This window comes from Engystomops pustulosus, chromosome 9 (genome assembly GCF_040894005.1).
Source record: "Engystomops pustulosus chromosome 9, aEngPut4.maternal, whole genome shotgun sequence".
Classification (NCBI taxonomy): Eukaryota; Metazoa; Chordata; class Amphibia; order Anura; family Leptodactylidae; genus Engystomops; species Engystomops pustulosus.
In genome coordinates, this window is record NC_092419.1 from 114,024,339 (window position 1) to 114,030,338 (window position 6,000).

Genomic DNA, 6,000 nt, shown 5'->3' on the forward strand with positions numbered 1-6,000 from the left:
ATCATGATGATAATGTTATTGGGGGGCGGACACTGTCTGTTGTATCATGATGATAATGTTATTGGGGGGGGGGGACACTGTCTGTTGTATCATGATGATAATATTATTGGGGGGGCACTGTCTGTTGTATCATGATGATAATATTATTGGGGGGGCACTGTCTGTTGTATCATGATGATAATGTTATTGGGGGGGACACACTCTCTGTTGTATCATGATGATAATGTTATTGGGGGGGGGGGCACTGTCTGTTGTATCATGATGATAATGTTATTGGGGGGGGGGTGGGACACTGTCTGTTGTATCATGATGATAATGTTATTGGGGGGGGGGGACACTGTCTGTTGTATCATGATGATAATGTTATTGGGGGGGGGGGGGACACTGTCTGTTGTATCATGATGATAATGGCGCTCTCACTTCTTGTAGGGTTACGCTGCACACAACCCGGGGAGACCTGCCAGAATAATGGAAGATGTGAGGCCGCTGGGACCGAGTGCAGGTAGGTGACCGCACGCCTCCTGGTGCTATGGGGCACCTACTAAATGCAGTGTGTAGTGCAGGGGCACCAGATTCAGGGTGTATGGGGGGGGGGATACAAGCTATTACTCTCTGTTATCAGCCATTACATCCCGGGGAGAGGAGACTGTACAGGGGGGATACAATCTATTACTCTCTGTTATCAGCCATTACACCCCGGGGAGAGGAGACTGTACAGGGGGGGATACAATCTATTACTCTCTGTTATCAGCCATTACACCCCGGGGAGAGGAGACTGTACAGGGGGGATACAATCTATTACTCTCTGTTATCAGCCATTACACCCCGGGGAGAGGAGACTGTACAGGGGGGATACAATCTATTACTCTCTGTTATCAGCCATTACACCCCGGGGAGAGGAGACTGTACAGGGGGGGATACAATCTATTACTCTCTGTTATCAGCCATTACACCCCGGGGAGAGGAGACTGTACAGGGGGGGATACAATCTATTACTCTCTGTTATCAGCCATTACATCCCGGGGAGAGGAGACTGTACAGGGGGGGATACAATCTATTACTCTCTGTTATCAGCCATTACACCCCGGGGAGAGGAGACTGTACAGGGGGGGATACAATCTATTACTCTCTGTTATCAGCCATTACACCCCGGGGAGAGGAGACTGTACAGGGGGGGATACAATCTATTACTCTCTGTTATCAGCCATTACATCCCGGGGAGAGGAGACTATTACTCTCTGTTATCAGCCATTACATCCCGGGGAGAGGAGACTGTACAGGGGGGATACAATCTATTTCTCTCTGTTATCAGCCATTACATCCCGGGGAGAGGAGACTGTACAGGGGGGGGATACAATCTATTACTCTCTGTTATCAGCCATTACATCCCGGGGAGAGGAGACTGTACAGGGGGGATACAATCTATTACTCTCTGTTATCAGCCATTACATCCCGGGGAGAGGAGACTGTACAGGGGGGATACAATCTATTACTCTCTGTTATCAGCCATTACATCCCGGGGAGAGGAGACTGTACAGGGGGGATACAATCTATTACTCTCTGGTATCAGCCATTACACCCCGGGGAGAGGAGACTGTACAGGGGGATACAATCTATTACTCTCTGTTATCAGCCATTACACCCCGAGGAGAGTTTAACCCTATTCTTGGGGCTACACAAGTGGAGGTTCCTCATGGTTGTGTTGGCAAATGTCCTTGGGCAGATCCTGTTTAACAATAGCCGGTTCTGGACCTATTGGCAGGCAGCCCCTTTTTTGTAAGCCCCTCATGAATAGAGACCCCTTTCTCCCCTCCCCCGTCTCCTCACACTGAAGCCCCCGGACAGACGCTTGATGCTGTAAATTTTGTCGTCTTTTCATTCAGTGAAGCGACAGCTGGGGTTCGGTCACAATGTGGCCTCCATTATTCAGAGATGCAGATTATCATTGTGTAACTGTTTACGCACTGGCCCACAATGCACTGCAGTGCTTGCCCCTCCCCAATCAAAAAGATGATAAATGAAAAAATAAAATTCAGAAACTTTTTGGAGAAGACTCCATGAGAATTTATATGCAGGGGAACCATGATGGAAGATCCCGCCAAGCACCAGGGAGGAGATGGATCTGTATCACAAAATCCCAAACTCTCCTGAAATGTCTCCTCACTTTTTCTTGAGCTTTTAATTGGATGAAAGTTGTTGTTGGGATCTGTGTGATTGGCTCCGCTGTGGCCTCCATTGGAGCGGTGTGATTCTCTCCAGGAGTCTCCGGGCAGCTGTATCCTAATGAGTGGGGGTCTCCGCCGCCTCGGCCCGGGGTTTTTGTGCTTCTGAATTATTTTGTCGCTAGGAGCCAGATAAAGCCAAGCGTGAGCGGCAAGCTGCGAAAACAGGGATCCTAAATGAGCGTGGTGCCCATAATCTGGAGGCAGATGGCGTCCGCTCCCGGGGGGCTGGTGATGAATGTCCCTCCCTGTGTATGGCCCGGTGTAAGGCTCTGCAGCTCCCGCACTTTAAGCCCCATCATCTCTTTAAATAATTTTCCCAAAGGAAAAGTCTTCATAGAAAAGTGCAATTATCACCCAATGTTCGTGCCCCCGCCCAGGACCCCGGGGACAGTAATTGCACCAATTACCCTCCTGCTAATATTCACATGTAGATTGTAATAAGAAGTTTTCAGTGTTTGATGGGAAGTTTCTGGTATTCTCCCCCCTGGCTCTGTCATCACCAGGTCCTGACAAGCGCCAGGACTGATGGCGTGGCAGGGATACAATATGGCGCACTGGCTGGCGGCCACATCTCCGCTTCACCTGTCCCTTATCAGCTTCTCCCACAAAGGTTCCTTTATGTCCCCCCCTCCCCCTCTTAAATCCAATTAGAAAGTCATGTGAAATAAAACCCAAGCCGAGAGGATTTTCTTGCCAAATGTAAAACGAGCGACTCCCCCGTCTGGAACTTGCCTCCAGATTACGTCGGGGGGCACTCTACATACTTGGGGGCTTCTTGCAACTCATTTTTGGCCCCCAATTGTTGTGCAGCATTGGCCAGTCTGTGCTTTTGGCTCTGTGTGTAGCATTTGCTGTGACAGTGTCTGAGGGGGTCTCCATACGGTGACCTGTGTGGGGGCTTCTGTCCGTCCATCTGCCAGCGCTTCAGTCGGCAGATGTTCGCATAGCTGGCCCCAGGGCAAGTCCATCGGGGGTAGTGGCAGATTTTGTGGCTTCTTACCACTTGGGGTAAACGTTGTTCTGGTGCCAGGAGGCTGGTGAAGAGGGAGCTGGTGTATGTAGCCTGCGCCCGGCTGGCTCTGATGTGCCATGGGGTGGGAAGATGTAAGTATATCGGCTGCCATTCCTGGAGGTTAATGGAGCGTCCTCTGCCCCAGGGTTCCCATGCCCACTGTGTTAATGTTCCCCATATTTCCCTCCTTGTGAGGGTAACGTCGGTACAGAGGAGGGAGATTCACAGCTCGCTGCATGTTCAGAACTTGTTCAGTGAGTGGAACATGTGAATACGCCCCGAGGCTGCGCGAAGGTCACTGTACGGGGCGAGTTTTCTGCCGCCTCATACATTAGGAGTGTGGAGATTAATGGTGCACAGGACATTGCTCAGGGTGACCAGCCATAGTAATATACATGCCTGCAGGTCATCTGGGCATTCTGGGTAATGATATGCAAATTAGATCAGAAAGTTTCCTTTTTCAGACAGGGCCCCAAAAATGTACAATAATGAGGTCCGTTCCCCCAAACCTCCTGCATCGGGAGGGGGGGGGGGGGCAGTGTATGAAATGGCGACTCTCACCTTGGCGGAGCCAATCACACAGATCCCAAGAACAACTTTCATCCAATTAAAAGCTCAAGAAAAAGTGAGGAGACATTTTAGGAGAGTTTGGGATTTTGTGATACATCTCCTCCCTGGTGCTTGGCGGGATCTTTTATCATGGTTCCCCTGCATATAACTTCTCATGGGGGGGGGGGACTGGGAACAAAGCAGACCCCGAGAACAAGCAGTGGGATATAACGGTCCCATTATATCCGCCAGGCGGCATGCTCCTCTTCATCCGATGTGTGGGGTCACCGCTCCGGAGGAATGTCGCAGGCTTCATGGCCTGATGGGATGTGGAGCCTCCGGACTTTCCCTGGAGGGAGCTGGATGCATTGCAGTGATGCTGCCAGTTACATCTACATTGTCCTGTAGTCTATAGGGATCCACCACACATGGTTCTGGTCTTCCCCTGAGGTATTGGGGGTCATTAGCTGTAATGTTTGGTCTCCGGGTCTCTTATTTCTGCTTTTCAGGGTTAATCATCTGATCCTTTTACCTAAGTTTGCAGCAACTTCTGTTCAGCATGTAACGGCCCCAGATTCCAGGAAGAGATGTAGAGAAACCACATGAAGCTCTCATCCAGGTGGAGAGGAGTCTGCTGCCAGCGGCTCCCAGGGTTACACCCATCAGTTGTGGGTTTTGGGGGTGGGTGCTGTGGGATCAGTCATGCGCCCCATCCCTGTCCCTGGTTATACATCCCTAACACAACATGACCGCACGATGCAGCGCTGCGTCTTATTTTATCCAAGCTTTTCAGGATCTTGAGGGGGATTGTCTGGAATTAGTTGTTGAGGTAACTCTAGACTGTGAAGAGAAATGGTTGTGCTGTTGGGTTTGTACTAGGGGTGTCCTCACACTGCTGTGCACTGTAAGCATTATAACATTAGGTACTCATCCTCCTGCCCTCGCCCTCCCGGCACCTGGAAACATTTGGCTCTCCTCCGAGCTCTGGGAGCGCAGCGATTACCCTCTAAGGCTGGGAGGGGGGGGGAGATGATTAAAGTCATGACCCTTTTACGCTGTAAGACTTTCCCACGGTTAATTTTTGGTGTAAGCAGAAGAAATGGACCCAAATCTGTGTGCCACGTGATGCCACAATAGACTGAACATCTGGGGTTGACAACCAATATGGCCGGCGCATGTGTCGCCCCCATCCCAGGGTTCGGGGATGTCTGGCAGTACTGGCTGATCGCCTGCTGACTGTTTCCCTAGTCGGGTGTAAGTTGATGTTTGGCCGCTCTGGTTCTGGAGAGACGAGTGAATGATATTTTCAGTGATTTTACGTCGGTTTCCCACGCCGTCGCTCCCATTGTCTTGTGCTCGGGCTCCATTGTTGTCCTTCTATTCCTTGGAAGGAGGCGGCAGATGGCTGCACACACAATGGCCACAATCCCTCATCTCTCCAAAATAAGACTGGGGGGGTCAAAGGTCGTCAGGGAACATCTGCCATCTTGAGAGTCTTGGCAGCGGGTGATCAGCACGAGGCACAAATACTAAGTTTTATTGAAGTTGTAAAGTGCAGTGACTGTGGCAGATGGTTGTGATGTGGAGCGGGCGGCCGGGATCTTATTCTAATCACACAAGTGGCCATTTCTACGTTTGTTTTGTAATAAAAGTTGGGCTGTTCCTTCCACTTTCTCTGGGCGTGTTGTGGTTTGCAGATTTCATTACACAGCAGCCCTGCGTCCTGTCCTCCAGAGCTCACAATCTGCTGATAACTGGGGTGCCTGGGGGTGCAGCCAGCATGACCCACCGCCCCCCATGACAGATTTATGTGTTTTTTCTTTTCTTGCTCTTCAAAACTATTTTTAAAGGTTGGAAGAAGAATTTGGCAGCGTGGGGCGATGCTCACACAAGCTCTCCTGACGATGTATTTAGCATCTCTGTGATACATTAGGTGAGATGTCTCTAGATTTCACACCAGACACTCATCGGTCTGATCACGTGATTGGCGCCAGGTTGTAGGGAATGATCGTGTTACACATGATGTAGCGGGTATCCGTGCCCCGTGCATGTCCTGTATCTCCTGCGCCCTACACCGTATATATGTCCCCCATAGACAGCAATGGGCGTACAAGAGCTTACAGTCTATGAGGGATGAGGGCCCCGATCACAAGAGCTTACAGTCTATGTGGGATGAGAGCCCCGATCACAAGAGCTTACAATCTATGGGGGATG

The 6,000-nt window shown here is 50.5% G+C and overlaps 1 long non-coding RNA gene across 1 annotated transcript in view; it reads left to right on the forward strand.

Moving 5' to 3' along the window:
- The window catches only part of LOC140078045 (uncharacterized), a 181,402-nt gene extending 180,900 nt beyond the window's left edge, over positions 1–502 (forward strand). Inside the window, exon 3 of the long non-coding RNA XR_011849886.1 lies at positions 430–502. This is a non-coding gene — a long non-coding RNA (uncharacterized lncRNA). The remainder of the gene's footprint in view (positions 1–429) is intronic.
- The last annotated feature ends 5,498 nt before the right edge of the window (positions 503–6,000 follow it).